This window comes from Cavia porcellus, unplaced genomic scaffold (assembly GCF_034190915.1).
Source record: "Cavia porcellus strain 051 isolate PalLab524CR breed Dunkin Hartley unplaced genomic scaffold, mCavPor4.1 scaffold_21, whole genome shotgun sequence".
NCBI lineage: Eukaryota > Metazoa > Chordata > Mammalia > Rodentia > Caviidae > Cavia > Cavia porcellus.
In genome coordinates this window covers 6,434,803-6,456,646 of record NW_026947504.1, presented here as the reverse complement: position 1 = coordinate 6,456,646, position 21,844 = coordinate 6,434,803, and the positions used below count along the sequence as shown (strand labels likewise).

General features: G+C 39.5%; 1 protein-coding gene and 1 long non-coding RNA gene across 10 annotated transcripts in view; one reads left to right on the top strand and one right to left on the bottom strand.

The window, feature by feature from the left end:
* Sil1 (SIL1 nucleotide exchange factor) overlaps positions 1-21,844 on the top strand; it is a 314,976-nt gene that overhangs the window by 198,714 nt on the left and 94,418 nt on the right. The gene's annotated exons all lie outside the window — the stretch shown is intronic.
* LOC106025153 (uncharacterized) lies at positions 12,105-16,678 on the bottom strand. Of its 2 annotated transcripts, none has more exons than XR_010041597.1 (2): positions 13,817-16,678; positions 12,105-12,538 (listed from the first exon to the last, which is right to left on the bottom strand). It is a non-coding gene; the product is annotated as an uncharacterized LOC106025153 (long non-coding RNA). The 2 variants fall into 2 exon arrangements; XR_010041598.1 differs by having other exon boundaries at positions 12,105-12,529.

Here is a 21,844-nt window from a genome sequence, read left to right as displayed (position 1 = left end):
ACCACTTACAAGGGAACACCCATCAGAATTACAGCAGATTTCTCGGCACAAACCATCAAATCACGAAGAGCATGGGGAGAAATAATTCAAGCTTTGAAAGATAATAATCTACAGCCAAGATTGAGATATCCTGCACAACTGTCCCTGGAAATTGATGGAAAAACAAGGTGCTTCCAGGATAAAGAGGAACTGGGGGAATTTGTAACCACCAATTCAACTCTACAGAGAGTATTGCAGGATATTCTAAAAAAAGAAAAATACAAAGAATCCAGAAATAGTGGAGGCCACAACGAATGGAGCAGAGAACAAAGTGAAGAAGACAAACTGACAGCTACTGACAGAATAAGAGCTCAACAGAAATGAGGCAGAGAAGATTGGATGATAGGAACAGCTATTTTGGAGAAAATGACATCTTGATAGGTAATACTGATTTAGTATCATCTTGTTTTGAAGTCTCATCTAGCTTTTGTCCTTCTGTCTCCAATGGTCTAAATAGGTTGTATCTTACTGGATTTTATTATGTACGATAGTATAAGCAAAAACCTTTTAAAGACAAGGAGATTATACAGAAACCATTGTTCATTTTCTGTTAGTCGATTCTAAATACTCTGTAATGCTGTCATTCTCTTAAATTGTTTTACATTGTTTTGATATACTTAATGCTACAGTATACGAAGTTGTACTCAAGGATTTCAAGGAAAGAGACAATATGGTAACTACTTTTAAGTCAGGATTATCTGGTGGTGAAACAGTATTCTGCATAAATGGTTATGTTTTGATCTGTGCTGTTTCGTTGTTATGCCCTCTTTTATCTCAATCTCCACTCCATTATTTACTTTTTTATTTTTATCCTTTTAATTAAAGGGAAAAAAATAGCAGGATATATTATAGTAACCCACTTTGACTTTCCATTACCTCGATTTAAAGCCCTGTATTACTCTCACCATCTGGTTTTTAACTGATGTTCCCCTATTCTGTTTTGCTGGATAGTATCAGGTTCGAAAATTTAGGCATCAGCTGTGAAGATAATGAGATTCATTATAACGCCCATTCTCGTTGACTTTTATCTACTTTTGAAGACCTACAATGTCTCCTATGTTTTGGTTTTGTCGGTTTTATTCTTTACTGTTTTGTTCAATTGTATTATAACTAACGATATAGGCAGTTCTATTAGAGATAGCGGGAGGCATTATGGTAACCATTGTTGATCACCTTGTATTATGTTTTCACATTATCTATTATGTCCACCCTTTTGACTTGACCGATTCTGTTCTGTTATGTCACATTTGGTTTTACTCTCTTCCAAAAAAGTAATAAGAACCGTGGGAGCAATGAAACCCAAAATGTGTAATAGTCATTGTACAAAAGAGAGGAAAAGAAAGTGCTCTAAACTATATAACTGCATGTATATTTAAGTGTATAAGATAGAAAATGCTATCACAGAGTTTTATTGGATCATTGAACAGAACTGTTTGCAGTATCATTGATGGAATGTCCACTTTACAAGCTTTAATTTTGTGACTTGAACAATTATTTCTAAGATGACAATATGTAATCCATTAAGTAGTGATTTCCTACTGTTCATTTTTTTTCTGCAAATCTGTATAACTTGTACCCTTTCTCTGCTTTTTTTTTTCTTTTCTCCTTAAATAAAATTTAAAAAAAAAAGACATGACTGCTTTTCATAGGTATCTTCAAGGTATAGCTGGCATTTGGGTTTTAAGTCTGTTGCAAGATCCTACCTCTTCAATTTATTGGGGATGAGAAGTTGCTGCTTACTTGACCCAGTTATGGTTCTTAGGCACTGGCCTATATAGTATTTTGTATGACCTTTAGGAAATCTCAGTTTTGGTATACCAGGAAGAACAACTAGTTAGAACACTTATGTCACTAACGTGGTTCAATCAACAGTAGCAATAACGTCTAACACAGCCTAGAAAATGACAAACTGAAATAACTATTAATTTGCCACCTTTAACCATATGAACTAGATTTGTTGTTATATAACAAAATCTAAGATGAACTAGAAAATTGTATGCAGTAAATAAGCCTTCAGTATAGCAAATAACCCTCTCCTCAGGGGAGAAAATTTAAACGGGGTTAGGGGGAGAAAATAAAGAAATAAAAGAAGAGGAAGATTAGAAGCAAGGCTTGAGGACAAATGAAGATCATGCAAACTTTCAGAAACTAGTGAAGAAGATACGAGAGAAAGAGAAAAGAAATAAAAAGAAGAATAGAACAGAACAACAACTAAACTAGAAACCATGTCCACACTTGTATAAAAATGAGAGCAAATAAAAAAAAAAACAAGAAAAGAGAGAAAGAAGAGAAAAATATGAAAAAAGTACCCTTCGAGGTGCCTCTGCTGGACTAATGGACAAAATGGGCAGACAGAGTCCAGATCCAAGTTGACTAATCCCAACAAGCTACCTGTAGCTTTATGGAAGGGTAGTGGATAATCTCAGCGAGTCTGCACTTTTAGTTCCACTGAAGTTCATTTTGAGTTCTGGTTTTGAGTCTGGAACTAGACCTGTTCAGCCTGTAGCAGTCTGTGTCCCTCCTGCAAGCTGGAACTCAGCTCCCTGACCCTGAACACTGGGAGCGAGCTGTCAGAGCTAGCAGGTGCTCTGAGTTCTGGGCTCAGTTGACGCCTCTATAAGGTGGCTCCCAGCCAGTCACCTTTTGGGAGACATCTGAACTCAACTCACCAGCCACTGTGCAGTCCACTATGTCCACTGCTATATTCCAGTGGTACATTTCGCCCTGGAGACCTCTGAAGTCACTGGAAGTCACCATGCATCTGCAGGTTCCAGCCACCCCTCCCACACAGGGAGTCCAGGCTCAGGGAGAAAGCACCACCTGCCACCTTATCCTTCTTTGTTGAAGTTGCTCCCTTTACATTTCCTGTAGGCTTCAATTCTAGCTTCTGATCTTTCGTGGGTCTCAGGAACCAGCTCCTTCCTCCATCTCCTCATATTGCTATATACCAGTATCGGAAAACCAAATCTTGGATAGGCTCTTTCTGTGCTGCTTACTCCATCTTCGCAGAAGTCTACTTCCTTCTTTTTTTCTGTGTTGGGCTCTGCTTCTCCAGTTTCTCTGTAGTTTCCAGTTTTCCTGTCAGCTCCCTACGGATTTCTGGTGATATACTCTTTGTCTCTTCACTAAGATTTTTCCCCAGGTGCTCAATTCCAGGTCTTGCAGAGGCTATATTTTGTTGCTTATTACTACTCTGCCATTTTTTGCTCCCCCTTCCACTCAGAATTTTCTAGCCCATAAATATCCTTTAGGATTGAAGGGGAAATCAAGACATTCTCAGAAAATGGAAAATTAAGAAAATGGCAAATTTTCTTAATCACAGAGCACTTGCCTAGCATACACTTGCCCTGGGTTTGATCCTCAGCACTGCAAAAAGAAAAGAAAATTTGTCACCAGCAGGCCCTCCCTAACAGAGTAACTAAAGGATATTCTCCAAAGAAAGGAAACTTGGAATATCAGAAAGGAAGAACAATAAAATAAATATAGTGCTGATACATATATTAGTTATCCTTCTTGATTATAAAAAATTATTAATGGAAGCAAAAACTTACATCTGCTCTTTTTGCAATGTAGAGAAATGTTAAAGATAATTATAAAGAGAAAAGTAACAAAATTGGAGTTAAGTTTTCTGTATTATACTGAAAGTGGTAAAACACTGATACTAGTTTAGATAGATAGATAGATAGATAGATAGATAGATAGACCCTGTCTCAAAAACAATCAACAACTATCTCACTAATATAGTTCAGGCTTTCTTTAAACTCACTATGTAATCCAGGCTGGTCTTGAACTCATGGTGATCTTCTTGCCTCAGCTTCTCATGTGCTGGAATTACAGATGTGCGCCACCACACCTAGCAAGGTATATTGTAAGACTTAGAACAATTAGTATTTTTTAAAAAACAAGGAAATACGAGTTTGTGATGCAGCTCAGTAACACATAGCTTTCCTAGCATGCTCAAGCCCCTGGCTTTGGTTGCTAGCCTTGCAAAAATAAACAACTAGGGCTGGGGATTTAGCTCAGTGGCATAAGCGCCTGCCTTGGAAGCAGGCAGTCATGAGTTCGATCCCTGGTACCGATAAAAACGAAAAAGACAAAAAAAAAAATAAAAATAAACAACTAATCAAATAACAAAAATAAAAACAATCCCCAAACAGGAGTATATAAACATATGCACTCAAAATACTGTAGATAAACCAAAGTGGAATTCTATAACATGTACTTTACCTTGCCATGGGAACGAGAAAAGAATTTTTAAAAACTACACACACACACATACCTCACAAAGAGAAAAAACAAAAAGTAAAATGGCAAGCAAGCTCTAACATATCAATAATTACATTAAAATTGATATGGGTAGAAAAATGATGGACTCTAAAAAATTTTTTTAAAAAGCGCTTTATTAGGAAGGCTGAGTACAACAATAAAACAGGGCTGCGGCTCCTTAGTCGGTGGCGGCTGCTGCTGCCTGTGGCCCCGGCAGCTGGGAGAAGCAGAGTGTTGGCGAGTGACGCGGCGGGAACTTTCTCCCTGACTTGGGGGACCAGACCAACTCCCCACCAGACCAGAGACTAGGCCGGAAGGGTAAGAGTAACAGCGGAGGCTGGGAGCTCCGCCCAGCCTGTGGGAACTTTCGCCCTGACCTAGGGACCCAGGCCAGTTCTCCACCAGACCCAGGGGACCAGGCCAGATCAGAGACTGTGGCAGCGGTGGCTGGGAGCTCCACCCAGCCTGAGGAGACACTCTTCCTGGCCTGAGGAGCAGGCCATAGTTTCCTGCTGGGTCCAGTGAGTGGGGCCATCGCAGGGTACCCCATCCCAGGCTGGTGGATCTCTCTCCCACACCTGGAACAGCACTTGAAGCTTCCAAATGACAAAACGAAAGTCTAAAATGCAATCTCAAACATTCAGCCCATCCCAAGAAAGTCCAGGAGCCATGTGCATAGAAGAAAATACGTGCCACATGACTGAAATAATGGTAACCGAAATAAAGAAGCAAGTATGGGAAGCCTTGAAGGAATTCAAACTAGAAATATTCTCTCAGATGAAAGAAGAATTGATAAAAGAAATGAAGCAGGTGCTAAACATAGCTAAAGAAGAGGCAGTTAAAAAATTAGAGGAACTAAATGGAAGGATACAATCCCTGGATGAACAGTATAGGAAGCAAACAGAATACATAAAACAGATGCAAAGAGATATACAGGAAATCAAAAACTCCATTGAAAGTTGTAAAAACCGCCTCAATGAATGTGAAGATAGAATCTCAGACCTTGAAGACAAGATTGCAACAAGTGAACAGGAAAGAAAAGATCTTTTAAAAATAACAAGAAATCAGGAAATAGCAATTCAACACCTACAGGACGACACAAAGAGAAACAACATAAGATTGATAGGGATAACTGAAAAAGAAGGGGACAACATAAAGGATGTCAAGAGGATATTTAGAGAAGTAATAGCTGAAAATTTCCCAAACATGAGATTGGAAACTGATATCAAGATCAATGAAGCATATAGATCTCCAAATAGTCACAACCAAAATAAATCTACACCCAGACATATAATAATGACCATCTCAGAAATTGAACAAAAGAATAGAATATTAAAGGCTGTCAGAGAGAAAAGACAGATCGCCTATAAAGGAAAACCTATCAGAATTACAGCAGACTTCTCAGCACAAACAATAAAGTCAAGAAGAGCATGGAGTGATGTATTTCAGACCCTAAAAGAAAATGATTTTCAAGCTAGGCTGATGTACCCTGCAAAACTGTCCTTCAAATTTGATGGAGAAACACGATACTTCCATGACAAAGATCAGCTGAAAAACTTCATGATCACCAAGTAATCCTGCAAAGAATACTGAAAGACAGCCTAGATACATTTAGGAAAAAACCACTAAACAAAGCAGACAGTTGAACAGAGCAGAAAGATAAACATGCAACGCCAGAAAGATAATATGTCAACAATAAACCAGTTTATAACAGTTCTTACTATTAATGTAAATGGTCTCAATACACCAATTAAAAGAAACAGACTGGCAGAATGGATCAAGAAACAAAATCCAACCATATGCTGTCTACAAGAAACCCACTTAACTCAAAAGGATACTCACAGACCCAAAGTCAAAGGATGGAAAACAACATTCCGTGCAACAGGAACCCAAAAAAAAGCTGGGGTAGCTATTCTGTTTGCAGACAAAGTCAACTTCAAGCCAATAATGGTTAGAAAGGATAAAGAAGGTCACTACATACTGGTTAGGGGAAAACTCCAAGAGGAAGATATAACTATCTTAAATATATGTGCACCAACTCCAGAACACCCAGTTATATAAAACAAGTACTAACAGAAATGAAAAACCAAATCAGTAGTAATACAATTCTGACAGGAGATCTTAACACACCATTGTCACCAATGGACAGATCAACCAAAAAGAAAATCAACAAAGAAATAAAAGAACTGAATTGCACCTGTGAACAAATGGACTTAATAGATATATACAGAGTATTCCACCCAACAACAACAGAATACACATTCTTCTCAGCAGTACATGGGTCATTCTCTAAAATAGACCATATATTAATTCACGGAACATATTTAAATAAATGCAAAAGGGTTGAAATTATCCCTTGCATGCTATCGGACCATAGCGCCATGAAATTAGTAATCAATGATAAAAGATATTGCAAAAATCCCACAAACACATGGAAACTGAATAACACACTCCTGAGTAATCAGTGGGTCACAGAGGAAATTAAAAAAGAAATTAAGCAATACCTACAAACAAACGAAAATACAGATACAACTTACCGGAATCTGTGGGATGCAATGAAAGCCATCCTCAGAGGAAAATTTATTGCACTGAGCTCCCACATCAGGAAAACAGAACGAATACAAATAAATAACATGATGCTACACATCAAAGAGCTAGAAAAAGAAGAGCAAGTCAAGCCCAAAGCCAAAAGAAGAGAGGAAATTATAAAAATCAGAGCAGAAATCAACGCAATAGAGACTAAGAAAACAATCCGAAGAATCAACGAATCAAAAAGTTGGTTCTTTGAAAGAATAAATAAAATCGATAAGCCTCTAGCCAACCTTATTAAAAGAAGGGAAGAGCTCAAATACATGCAATAAGAAATGAAAAAGGAGAAGTCACTACAGACTCAATGAAAATACAGAAGATCATTAACAACTATTTCGAAAACCTCTACTCTCAAAGGTTTGATAACACAGAAGAAATAGACAGACTCTTAGAAACATATGAAGTACCAAAGCTAGATTAAGAGGATATAAAACTGCTGAATAACCCAATCTCTATCATGAAATTGAACATGTAATTAATTCCTTACCTACAAAGAAAAGCCCAGGCCCAGATGGATTTACTGCAGAATTCTACAAGAAATACAAACAAGACCTAATACCTACACTCCTTAAACTCTTCAATGAAATTGAAAGGGAAGCAATTCTTCCGAAGTCATTCCTGGAAGCAAATATTACTCTAGTACCAAAACCCGGGAAAGACCCAACCGAAAAAGAGAACTACAGACCAATCTCCCTAATGAACACAGATGCAAAAATCCTCAATAAAATATTGGCAAATAGGATGCAGCAAATCATCAAGAAGATTATACACCATGACCAAGTGGGATTCATCCCAGGCATGCAGGGATGGTTCAACATACGTAAATCAATAAATGTAATCCACCATATCAATAAAGCCAAAAGAAAGAATCACATGGTCATTTCCATAGATGCAGAAAAAGCCTTCAATAAGGTCCAACATTCATTCATGATAAGAACTCTACAGAAAATTGGAATAGATGGTCTTTACCTCAATATAATAAAGGCTGTCTATGACAAACCAACAGCCATACTAAATGGCCAAAAATTGAAAGCCTTTACTTTAAAATCAGGGACAAGACAAGGATGTCCTTTATCACCTCTCCTATTTAATATAGTACTGGAAGTACTAGCCAGAGCAATTAGACAAGAGAGAAAAATAAAAGGGGTAAAGATAGGAAAAGAAGTTAAATTGTCATTATTTGCAGATGACATGATACTCTACATAGAAGACCCCCTAAACTCCGTTGAAAGACTCTTAGATATAATAAATAAATTCAGTAATGTAGCTGGGTATGAAATCCGTACTCAGAAATCAATATCATTCTAATATACTAACAACAAAATCACAGAGAGAAATAAGAGAGGCTACACTCTTCACACTAGCAACCAAAAAAATGAAATATTTAGGAATTACTCTTACAAAAGAAGTGAAAGACCTATACAGGGAAAATTATAATACACTGAAGGAAGAAATTGAAGATGATCTCAGAAAATGGAAAGACATCCCATGTTCATGGATAGGAAGAATAAACATTGTGAAAATGGCCATTCTCCCAAAACTGTTATACAGATTCAATGCAATCCCAATAAAAATACCATCAACATACCTTATAGATCTAGAGAAATCACTCCTAAGGTTCATCTGGAACCAGAAGAGACCTAGAATATCAAAGGCAATTTTAAGCAACAAAGGCAAGGCAGGAGGCATCACAATCCCTGACTTGAAGTTATACTACAAAGCAATAGTAGTAAAATCAACATGGTACTGGAATCAAAACAGAGCAGAGGATCAGTGGAATAGATTAGAAGATACAATCACAACTACAGACACACTCAACCACCTTATCTTCGATAAAGGAGCCAAGCAGGTTCACTGGAAGAACGACAGTCTTTTTAATAAATGGTGTTGGAAAAACTGGCTCTACATTTGCTGAAAACTAAAACTCGACCCAAGCCTATCACCATGTACTAAATTAAAATCTAAATGCATTAAAGATCTGAATATTAAAACAGAAACACTAAATCTATTGGAAGACAAATTAGGTAGAAACCTTGAAGACATAGGGGTAGGTAGAGAATTCATGAACAGGACTCAAACTGCACGGGAAATACTTGCCAGAATCAATAACTGGGACTACCTTTTATTAAAAAGTTTCTGTAAGTCAAAAAAAATCTCCAGCATAGTGAAAAGAAAACCCACAAATTGGGAAAAGGTCTTAGTGAACTCCCCCTCAGACAAAGGACTTTTGTCTAAAATACATAAAGAATTAAAAAAAATCACACCCCCAAAATTCAAAGACCCAATCCAAAAATGGGCATCTGAGATGAATACACACTTCTCAGAAGAAGAAATACAAATGGCAAATAAATACATAAAAAAATGTTCATCATCATTAGTCATTAGAGAAATGCAAATTAAAACCACACTGAGATTCCATCTCACTCCTGAAAGGATGGCCAGGAACAAGAAGACCAACAACAGCAAGTGCTGGAGAGGCTGTGGGGAAAAAGGAACTCTCCTGCACTGTTGGTGGGAGTGTAAATTGGTACAACCTTTGTGGAGGTCAGTCTGGAGATTTCTCAAAAAGCTGGGACTGGAAGTCCCATTTGTTCCAGCTATTCCACTACTAGGCATCTTCCCAGAAGAACTGAAAGCATCATACCAAAGTGATATATGCGCACCTATGTTTATAGCAGCACAATTTGTAATAGCCAGATCATGGAAACAACCCAAATGTCCATCAACTGAGGAATGGATAAAAAAGCTGTGGTACTTCTATACAATGGAGTACTACTCAGCTATAAAGAAGGATCACATTGAGGTATTTATCAATAAATGGGCGCAGCTTGAAACCATAGTCATAAGTGAACTAAATCAAACTCGCATCTGTGAACTCCAAATAGTTTCTCTAGTGTAGGAAATGAATCAAATATATAAAAGTACATGATAACCACGATTCCCCATTATATGGCCTTGAAGCCTTATAAAATTTTCACTCATTAATTGGAATGGCTTTATTCTGGGCTGTTTGATATCATGGCCGGTGATGCAATGAACAGCCACTTTGAAGAAAATAAGACATAATAACAGCTAGTGCAGATTTAATGACATCTTGTCTTAAAGCCACACCAAACTATGGTTCTTCTGTCTCCATTGATTTTATCATGTTGTAACTTGCTGGATTTTATCATATGTGGTAGTATAAACAAAAATTGTTATAGGCAAAGAGATAATATTGAAACCATTGATCATTTTTTCTGTTAGTTGGCTCTAAATACTCTACAATGCTTTCATCTACTTGAATGGTGTTACAGAGTCTTGATATGTTTGATGCTATAGCATATGAAGTTATATCCAAATATTTCAAAGAAAAAGACACTATGGTAACTACTATTAAGTCGGGTTATTTGGTGGTGAAGCACTAGGTTGCTGAAAGTGCTTTTTAACCTGTATTGTTATGTTGTTATGCCCCCTTTTATCTCATCCTCTCCCTTATTCATTAAAAAATTATTTAATTTTTTTTTAAATATATCAACCAATAAAAAATGTTCCTGGATCTGTAGGGAAAAAGAAACCCTTTACAACTGTTGGTTAGAGAGTAGACTAGTACAAACACTGTGGAAATCAGTGTGGAGATTCCTCAAAAAATTAGGATTAGAGGTCCCTTTCAACCCAGGTATTCCCCTTCTGTGTATCTTCCCAGAAGGATTGAAAAACATCACACCACAGTGACATATGTGAAACCATAAGGTTCAAAATATACAATAGTCACTGTGAAATGGGAGGAAGCTGTTCAATAAAAAGAAGAAACTAAGAGAGGGGAAAAGAGAAAGGATAGAAGGGAAAAGAAACAAATGCAAGTTAGTTATACCATTAGTGTCACTTAGTTCACTGAATAGGAAAGGTTGTGCTAATATTGATTGAAGAAATTTTTATGCCCATATTTTGTACTTGAGTGACTAAAGATAATGATGTGTAATTTATCAACAATTGTTACTTTTTCATTATTTTGTTGTGAAAATTTATTTTACCTTTTCTTCTTAATATTAACAAATAAAGTAATTTTTTTAAAAAGCGCTTTATTAGCAGAGCTCAGCAGCGACACTGCGGCAGACAGCAGTCAGGACAATGTGCGCCTGAGCCAGGGGCTGCAGGGAGTTATAAGGTAGCAAGCCGAAAGGGGAGGGGTCAGAGTCTTAGGATCAGTCTGCACAAAAGGAACCAGGGAGGCAGGGAGGGGGTTACATGGTGGGTATATTACAAGGTTGTAACTTAAACGGCAATTACACAAGTTTTACAGGATGAGAAAAAGTTATAATAAATACAGCACATTTTGGATTTTTAAGCTTATAACATTTCCCACTGCTTCTGGTCACTGAGTCAAATCTTTGACTCTGTTGCATAATCATGTATAGATAACTGGTTCTATCTTTTTGTCTAAGTATAAGCATTTTAACAGCTTGAAATGGGTCCTGGATGTGATTTAGAAGGTACTTTATAATACATGGCCCGACGGTTAAAGCAAGTAAGAAGAAAACAATTGGACCTATTAGAGCTGAGAGTAGGGTGGTCAGCCAGGGGGACAGTGAGAACAGGTTTTGGAAACAGTTTTGAACAAGTTGTCATTTTGCTCCCGTTTATGGGATCTGTTTTTTTTTTTTTTTTTAAGCTTGTTTATGTGATCTCCTATGACTCCAGAGTGATTGGCATAGAAATAGCAAGCCTCTTCTAAGGCTACGCACAGTGGTTTTGGAGAACCATTTGTGTCAGAGACCCGAGAGATTCTTCCAATTTGGATACAGAATGTTCTAGTGTTGCCAAATCTTTGTCTATTAAGGCACTTAGTTCTCAGTTGTTTTGGTCACCAATTATTAAGATTGTAGCTCCCAATGCTGGGGCTTCAGAGAGACCTAGTCCCATCAAAATTGGTATTAACATAGAGACTGTTCAAGCTGTCCTAAAGAGATCGGATTTTAAATTTAAGTGTTCTCTTCCATTAGTGCCAGAAAACCAGTAAACTTGGGGAAATACATGTGTAAGAATACATAGTTTAGTATGTCTAGTAAATATATCAAGCATGACACAAGGAGTTAAACCTAAAGTATAAGCAAACCAATATCTTGTAGGGGCTTCCAGGCATTGACTCAGCGCGTAAGAGACATTAGTTATTACAGTAGAATCAGAACACAAGTTTGCATAGGGGATAGAATTGAAGTTATAGGCAGCAGATCTGACATAAGTTTTATTACCGTGAACATTTTTTAAGGTAAGAATGGGTTGGATTATGGCTGGCTAACAAAGCAAGCTGTATATGACAAGCAAAGAGGATTGTCAAGAGCATTTTGACAATTTAAGTTTAAGGGGGTTCTCAGTCCGTGTGACAGTCCACAGTTCCCTGGGCATCTGGTGAGATAACCTTGATGTGAGAATGATATATCCAGGTAGGTTTTCTGCTACTTTTGCAGTTGTAGGGGTGCTGAGGACAACAGTGTATGGTCCAGTCCAGCAAGGTTCAAGAGAAGAGTTGCAGGAACGTCGCTTAAGTAGCATTGGATCTCCTGGGCTTGTAGCCAGAGGGGTCTCTCTGGTGCATGTGGCCTACTTGGTGGTCTCGAAAGAGTTGGTGGACGGAAGTCAGCACAGGTTGAAGAACCTGTAGGGACTTAATTAAGCTGTGGTTAGCAGTCTCTGCCAAATGGGTACTACCAAGGCGGGGAACGAGAAGTAGCAGTGTCACATAGACTGCCTCAAAAGGGGGTATTCCATCTATGTGTGGAGGACAATGCATGCGCAAGAGGGCAAAAGGAAGGAGCCTCACCCAGTGTTTGCCAGACCTTAAAATCAATTTGCTAAGCATCTCTTTTAATGTCGATTCATCCTTTCAACTTGACCTGAACTTTGGGGATGGTAGGCACAGTGAAATTTCCAATCAGTCTGTAATAACCGAGCAACTTTATTAATGATGGAAGCTATGAAAGCCAGACCATTGTGGGACCCCATAGATAAGGGAAGACCAAATCTAAGAATTATTTCATATAAAAGCTTTTTGACAACAATCAAGGCTGATTTGGTCTTTGTCAAGCATCCCTCCATCCATCCAGTGAAAGTGTCCACCAGAACCATCAAATACTTATGTCCATGTAGTCCTGGTTTTCCCATGTCTGTGAAATCAATTTTCCAGTGTTCTCCTGGAAAAGTTCCCCAGTATCGAATTTCCTCTGAGACAGTGGTGACTTTAGTATTTACATGCAGACATTGTGGGCATCTTTGACTGACTTCCTTTGCTAATTGAGTCAGCTTAGGAATGAAATACCTGTTCCGAAGCAACTCAGCCAGTTTTGAGCCTCCTAGGTGTGAGGCCTGGTGGATTTGAAGGATCAAGTCTCTTTTTAAGGCAGTGGGTATTAAAATTTGTCTGTCTGGCAATTGAAGCCAATTTTCAGGGGGCTCTTGTTTTGCTCAGTCGTCTAGCTAGCTCTTGATCTGACTCGGAATACACCAATTGGGGCAAACAAGGGGGTGGCAGAACTGGCAGCAATTGGGCCATAGGCTGTACAGATGACTTTAGAGCTGCCTCTTGAGCCTTCCTGTCAGCGAGAGCATTTCCTATCGAGATTGGATCTTTTCCCATCTGGTGGCCCCTATAATGTACCACTGCTATAGATTTGGGGAGCCAGATAGCGGCTAACAAGTCCAGGATAAAAGGAGCATTCTTAATCTTTGAACCAGTAGCGATTAAGAGCCCCCTCTCTTGGTAGATTGCCCCATGTACATGAACGGTAGCAAAAGCGTAATGGCTATTCATGTAGATCCTTAGCCAACTTTAGGGCCTCCGTGAGGGCAGTGAGTTTGGCCCTTTAAGTAGAGGTGCCTTGATCCAGGGGTTGGGCCCAAATTACTTGTGTTTGAGTGGTTACAGTCACCCCTGTCATCCATTTACCTTCAAAAGGAAGCTGCTGCTATTGGTGAAATATTCAACATCTGGATTCTCTAATGGAAGTAAGGTCTTGACGAACACTGGTAGTGGTAGAGAGCCAGTCCATGCCATCATGGATGGGTACCTGTGGGTCATCATCTAGCAGCAAGGTTGCTGGATTTAAGACAGTAATCTCTTTGAATTCAATAAGGTCAGAGTTAAGCAAGAGGGCCTGGTGTTGTACAATCCTCATGTTTGAGAGCCATCTGTTGAGTGGGACCCTGAGGAGGGTTTCAATTGCATGAGGAGCCACAACTTAGAGTTTCTGTCCAAAAGTTAGTTTATTTGCCTCTTTTACTATCAAAGCAGTGGCTGCGATGGCTTGCAGGCAATTTGGCTAGCCCAAAGAAACTGAGTCTAACCTTTTTGAGAGAAAAGCAATTGGGTGGCACCATGGTCCTAACATGTGAGTCAATATCCCGTTTGCTATCTCATGCTGATCTGCAATGAACAGCAGAAGTGGACAAACCCTGAAATTGTCAATCTTTTTCCAATAGGACCCCAGGGCTGATTTCCCCTTTCTCCAATTTGGCCTATAATTTTGGACAATTCTTTTTCCAGTAGCCCAATTCTTTGAAGTATGCACATTGATTTTTGTCTAGTGGAGCCCTCGTTTATTGGTCTTTTTCCTTTTTACCTTGAGTATGGCCTTCTGCTAGGATAGCCAGGATCTTGGTCAATTTCTTGTCTTCCGGGTCTTCCCTGTTGTCAAAGACCTTTTGAAACTATCTATCAACTGACCTATCATCATCCCTTCAAAATCCTCTAATTTTTACAACTTTCATTTAATATCAGGGGCCTACTGAGAGATGAATACTATGTCAATAGCTCGTCTATTCTCTGGTGCCTCTGGGTCTATAGGTGTATATATATACACAATAGGCCTCTAGAGGTACTCAAGGAAAGCCAACGGAGACTGAGAAGCCAATTGTCTTACCTCAGTTACTTTTGATAAGTTGGTCGGCTTTCGGGTGGCACCTCAGAGTGCCACAAGAAGAGTCTGATGGTAGCAATCGAGAGGCTCCTTACCTCCATCCGTGTTGGGGTCCCAGTTAGGGCAGGTCAAAGGGAAAACAGCATTGAGCCTCATTAAGTCCGAAGTGGGTTCCCTGTTAGTGTTGAGGACCGATCAGCGTGCCAAGGTACGAATCCATTCGCATTCCTAGGATGTGAATAGAGTCTGCAACAGCTGTTGGCAGTCATCCCAGGTTGGCCGATGGATGAAACAAATGGTCTCAAGGAGAGATATTATAGCCTGAGAGTCCTTAGAGAAAGGCAGATTCTGTAATTTCTAATTGTATAAATCACTAGTAGAGAAGGGGACATAGGTGAAAATAGATCCCTGAGAGGAGTCCAAGGGAGGGACTTCTTGGAGGGGTAGAATGGAGGGTGGTTCAGTGGAGTCAGGGATAGGCATGGAGGGAGAGAGGGGGATGGTGGGGGGCAACGGCTGCGGGTGCAGGGTGGACTGGGAGGGCTAGGGGTCCATGGGGGACAGTTCTGATGAGCTTGGGAAATCAGGGTGGTAAGTAGGGGGCCAGGAAGGAGGAGGGGAATCATCATCATCGGGAGGAGGGAGAATAGCAGGAGGAGGTGACACCTTAGTTTTCATCATTGCCACAAGAAGAGATTGTGCCCCTTCTCATCCGAATTTTCTTATCCATGAAGGGTGTCCTGGATCAGGTCAATCCAAACTTCAGTAGAGCCCACCTGATCGGAATGTGTGGCTGGGTTATGTGAGGGTCCAAAAATGACTTGGCGGACGTGTTGAGAGACTGTGAAAGCCACTCAACATCAAAGGAAGGCCATTCAAGTTCACAGAATGTTCTTAGTTTCTTAGAGGAGACAGGATTTCCATGTCCGGCAGCTCAATTCTTAAAATCTTTAAAATGATTAAGAACGAGTTGCAAGGGTACAAAAGGGAGGAAGCTGGTTGGCCCATAATAGACACGCGAGACAAGGGGTGCAGAGAAGGGAGCAAAGACAAGATGGCAGAGGCCCGCCCCAGAGACGGAGAGCTGTCCAAAAAGCTGTAACAACTGGAGCAGGTTCTCACTTTGCAACCACTGGTTAAAATCGCCAGGTGGCCACTCCCCTGCTTGCTAATGGTAGAACTGTCCCAGGAATTTAACCAGTTTGCAGCTGCAGTCTAGCATGAAGAGCATGCTTTTCAACCGAGTAACCCAAATAGCCCCACCAAAAAAAAAAATCTAATTTAGTTAATTCAAGTTAATCAGCTGATATAAAAACTATAGGAGGCAGTTTACATACTAGGTCCGGCTTAAATTGTAAGAATTCTCAGTAATAGATGAATCAGGGACAGAACAAGAAGACAAAAATATAGGAGAGCTAAGACAAGATTTTGGCCCAAATGGGAGCAAGTCTGAGCACTTGACTCCCCAAGTGTGTGGTGCACCCAGCGGAGGTCAATTCCTCCCTCAAACGGCAGTAATCTGCCCCAATTTTGGCGACTCTGCCCAAATGGGAGCAAGCCTGAAAACTTGACTCCCCAAGTCATAGAAAGGAGAAAATCACAGAGCAAAATGAAAGTAATAAGTACTTGCCAGTAGAAGGAAGCCACATTCAAAGAGGTCCTGATGTCATCCGAAGAGTAGGAGCCCAGGGTGAGGATAAATCCTGTAAAATGTGGGATCCTGAATGAGCCTCCAAATGATAGGGGTAGAAAAATGACAGAGTCCAAAAAATTTTAAAAAGCACTTTTTTAGCTGAGCTCAGTGGCAACACTGTCCCGGATAGCAGTCAGGAAAGCATGTGCCTGAGCCAGGGGCTGCAGGGAGTTAGGAAGTAGCAAGCCGCCAGGGGAGGGAGGGATCAGGAGTTTGCATCAAAGGAACCAGGCAGGCGGAACAAGCAGTTCCAGGAACCAGGGAGGCAGGAAGGGCTTCGTGGTGGGTGTGTTACAAGGTTGCAACTTAACTAGCAATTACACAAGTTTTACAGGAAGAGAACAAGTTATAATAAGAGCAGCATATTTTGGATTTTTGAGCTTATAACAAAAATATAGAGGCCTAAATATACCAGTTCAAAATAGAATTTCAAAAAAATACCATGAAAGTAATAGATTTTTTAGATGACCCAATATATGGTCTGTATAAGAAACCCATGCAAACATAATAGTAAAGGTAAGTAGATAAAAAATGAAAGAATAAAGTGCATCACTCTTTTTTTAAAGCAGAAGTAGCTATATTGACATCAGAGAAAGTTGAGAGAATGATTAGCAGCAAAAAGTATATTACATAATGATAAAAGTGTCAATCCACTAAAATATATGCTCATCCTAAATATGTATAACCAGACTTTTACTTATATATCAACTGAACTGAAAGGAAGAAACAGACAAATGCACAATTATAGTTGGGAGCTTCCACATCCTTTTCTTACAATTGTCAAGACTACTAAAGCAGATCAGCAAAGATACGGAAGAACTGAATTTGTACTATTAACCAGAATAATTTGGTTTATTTATGAAGTCTTCCTTTTTTTTTTGTCTTTTTCCATTTAACAACAGCAGAATATGCATTCTTTTCAAGTGTCCATGGAAGTTATACAAAATTAGATGTATCTTCAACAAACTTAAAGGAATCAACACTATAGAGTTTAGTGTCCGAAATCAAACTAGAGACTATTAAATAGTAGGAAAATCACCAAGAACTTTTGTCAGAGAGTAAATCTCAAGGGAAGTTTTTAAAAGTATGCTAATAAGAATAAAAATACATTGGATTTCATGGAGCTCGGAAAAAAAAAAGAATAAAAATACAATTTTAAAATTGGTAGGATATAGCTAGTACTGAAAGGGAAGTTCTAGCCTAAATGCTTCTACTAGAGCAGTAATGTCTCAGTTGTTCAATAGAACGTCCTACCTCAAGAAGGTAGGAGCCAGGTGTGGTAACTGATAGAGTTATTTCCAAAAGATGAAAAATATTAACAAAAGATGAGAAATATAAAATAAAAAGCGGCCTTTATTCTGAGAACACGGAGAGAGATGACCGGCACCCCCACCGCTGGCGTCCAGTGATGTCTCCGGCAGACACGCGGCGTGGGTGCATGTAAATAGCCTCGGTTTGGGGTGGAACCTAAGGCGGGCATTAGGGATACACAGGTAGCCCATTGGTCCTAGGTTTGGCGCCATATGTAAATTCCCAGGGGCGGGAAGATGGCGTCACAGGTAACTTCCTAGGGGCAGGGCAAGATGGGGCTTCCTGCTTCCGGTTGTGGCTTTCCTGGCTACAGTGTCCTGTCTGGGCCAAAACCTTTCAGTAACATATGCCTGTAATCTCAGCTCTTGGGAGGCTGAGGCAGGAGGAATGCCATGTGTTTGAGGCCAGCCTGGACTACACAGTGAGCTCCAGTTTAGCCTGAACTACCCAGCAACATCCTATCTCAAAACAAAACAATACAAGAAAGTAGAAAAAGATGACTAGGGCTGGGGATTTAGCTCAGCGGCATAAAGCGCCTGCCTTGTAAGCAGGCAGTCGTGAGTTCGATCCCTGGTACCAATAAAAAGGAAAAAGACAAAAAAAAAAAAAGATGACCAAAATAAGCTTGAAGAAATAATGAAGAGCAAAAGTCAATGACATTAAAAATGTAAAAGTAATAGAGAAAATGAATAAACCCAAAAGGTGATAATGTCTAGCAAGACTTACCAAAAAAGAAGCAAGATACAAATTGCTAATAGCAGAAATAAAACCAAGAGTGTCACTACAGATCCTGTAGACAGTAGAAGGAAAATATGAGAATATTTCTATGCACATACATTTAAAAATTATATACAGTAGTTCAGTTCTTTTGAAAGTACATGACTCAAACTTTTAATCTGAATAATCCTATAACCATTAAAGAAATTCAATTTGTAGTGAAAAACCTTCCAAAAAAGAAGTCTCTAGATTTAGACAGTTTCATGGGGGATATCTAACAAGCATTTAAAACAAATTGACATCAATTCTGTACAATCTTTTCCTGAAAATGAAGCAGGAGAAACATTTCCAACTTAATTTTATGAGACCAGTATTACACTGATAACTAAACCAAAGTACAAAACAAAAACAAAAACCCGCTATAGACCATTATCTTTCATGAACATATCTGTAGAAATCCTCATGACATTAAATAAAACCCAGTCACTCTTAAAAAGAAATGTACATTGGACCAGGTAGGATTTATTCTAGGAATGTCAAACTGGTTCAATGTACAAAATGAAACAAGGGTGTAACTTGCTATACCAGCATGCAACAGAAGAAAAACCACCTTATCATATATCAGTTGATGTACTAAGAACATTTGCCAAAATTTAGCAACCATTCATAATGAAATTTCAGAAACCTAGGAACTAGGGCTTGTTTGTTTTGAGACAGGGTCTCACTATGTAGTGTAGGCTGACCTTGAACTCACTGTGTAGTCCAGGCTGGTTTCAAACTCAAAGCAATCCTCCTGCCTCAGCCTCCCAAGTGCTAGTATTATAGGAGTGTGCCACCATGCCTGGCTAGGAAATAGATTTCTAGATAGAATCTTTTTTCTAAAAAAATCTACATCCGGGGCTGGGGATTTAGCTCAGCGGCATAAGTACCTGCCTTGCAAGCAGGCGGTCATGAGTTTGATCCCTGGTACCGATAAAAATGAAAAAGACAAAAAAAAAATCTACATCCAATATTGTGCTTAATGGTGAAAGACTCCTTTGTCATTGAGTTTAGAAACAAAACAAGGGTGTTCACTCTTACTACTTCAACACAGTCCTAGCCAATGCAGTAAAGCAAGACAAAGAAATAAAAGTTATATAGATTGGGCCTTTTCTTCCACATGCCCAGCACAGGCAGAGAGAGCTAGAAGATCTGCCTCTGCCTGCCAGGTGCTGCCACCAGAAGACCCTTTCTTCCTCATGCCCAGTGTGGGCCAAGGGAGACAGACAGATCCACCTCTGCCTGCTGTGCATTACCGCCTGCAGGTGGCCAGCATGGGCAGAGAGAACTAGCAGATCCCCCTTCAGCTTCAGGGAGCTGCCAACAGAAGGCTCCTTCCTGCAGGCAGCCAGCAGGAGCAGGGACACACAGCCAGATAAGCCCTGTGCATCCATAGGCCAGCATTGGAGGCCCTTGGTTCCCTCAGGCAGCCATCATCCACTAGCAGAATCAGACAAACACACCGCTGTGTGTCTGCCACCATCGTGGGAGTCCCAGTGTAGACACACAGGCTAAGAGAAGCAACCCCACCTCCATGCCCTGCTATCTCCCTGTAAATCTGGAATTAGAGGAACCCATGTGCCTGTCCCATCCCCCTACACTGCCTAAGGGCAGCCAACATGGGAAGTGCCTGGGACCCCACAACCATCTTGTTGGAAGGAACCCAGGAGAATGTCAAGATGAAGGAGCAAAAGGCAAACTCAGACCTCTAGCCCACACAGAATAAGTCTAGGAGATACAGTCATGGAAAACAGATGTCACACAACTGAAATCTGAGAGGATAGCAACTGAAGTAAGGAATCAACTTCATAAGATTGTCAAATCAGAAACAACGTCTCAGGTAACAGAAGAAATCACAAACATACTGAAAGAATTGTTCAGCAGGTCTAAAGAAGACATAGATTTAAAAAAAAAAGAGGAAAATTATGGAAACCTTGAATGAATGTAGAAAGGAATTATAATGCATGAAACAGATTCAAAGAGAGATCCAGGAAATTAAAAATTCAATCGAAAGCTGGCAAAATTGCTTGAAAGAGACTGAAGATAAATTTTCAAACCTTGAAGATAGGATTGTAGCTAGTGATTCTGAAAGGAAAGATCTCTTAAAAATAACACGGAATCAGGAAATAATTCAATGGCTAAAACATGATACAAAGAAGCATAATTTAAGAATGATAGATGTTGAGGGGGCTGGGGATTTAGCTCAGCGGCATAAGCACCTGCCTTGCAAGCAGGAAGTCGTGAGTTCGATCCCTGGTAACGATAAAAAAAAAAAGAAAGATCAAAGAAAGAATGATAGGTGTCGGTGAAGAAAGCAGGGGTCAACACAAATGAAATTAAAAGGGTATTCACAAAAGTAATAGAAGAAAACTTTTGAAATATGGGAAATAAATTTGGCATGCATGTAAGTAAGGCATATAAGACTCCAACTAGCCATAACCAAAGTAAAGCTACACCCAGACATACAATAATCAATATCCCAGAAATTCAGCACAAGAAAGAATATTAAAAGCTATTAGAGAAAAGAAACAGATCACCTATAAAGGAAAACCAATCAGAATCACAGCAGACTTATCAACACAAACCATCAGGGCAAGAAGAGTTTGGAGTGAAGTGTTTCAAGCCCTGAAAGAAAACAACTTCCAACCCAGATTGATCCAGATTTAAAACAACTTCCAACCCAGATTGATCCAGATTTAAAACAACTCCCAGATTGATCCAGATTTAAAACCACTTCCAACCCAGATTTAAAGATAGCAAAACTATCTTTAAAAATTGATGGAAAGGGGCTGGGGATTTAGCTCAGCGGCATAAGTGCCTGCCTTGCAAGCAGGCAGTCGTGAGTTCGATCCCTGGTACTGATAAAAAGAAAAAAGATGCCCCCCAAAAAAAAATTGATGGAAAAATAAGATACTTCCATGATAAAGAACAACTGAAGGAATTCATGACTACCAGACCAACCCTACAGAGAGATCTAAAGAATATTCTAGAGAGAGATAAAGATGATCATGGTTCCAGGAACAGCAGCAGAGGAAGATCGCCAAACAAGACAGGCAATTGAATGAAGGAAAAGTGGAGGGCCAACAGCAGGAGGACAGCAGGACAAAGACAAACCAATGTATGCTGGTTGTAACCATTAATGTCGATGGCCTCAGGTCAGCAATGAAAAGAAACAGGGACGGTGGATCAAGAAACAAAATCCATCCATATACTATATACAAGAAACACATTTAATTGGAAAGGAAATTCATAGACTGAAAATCAAAGGAGACAAAATAATTGTTCCAAGTGACAGGAG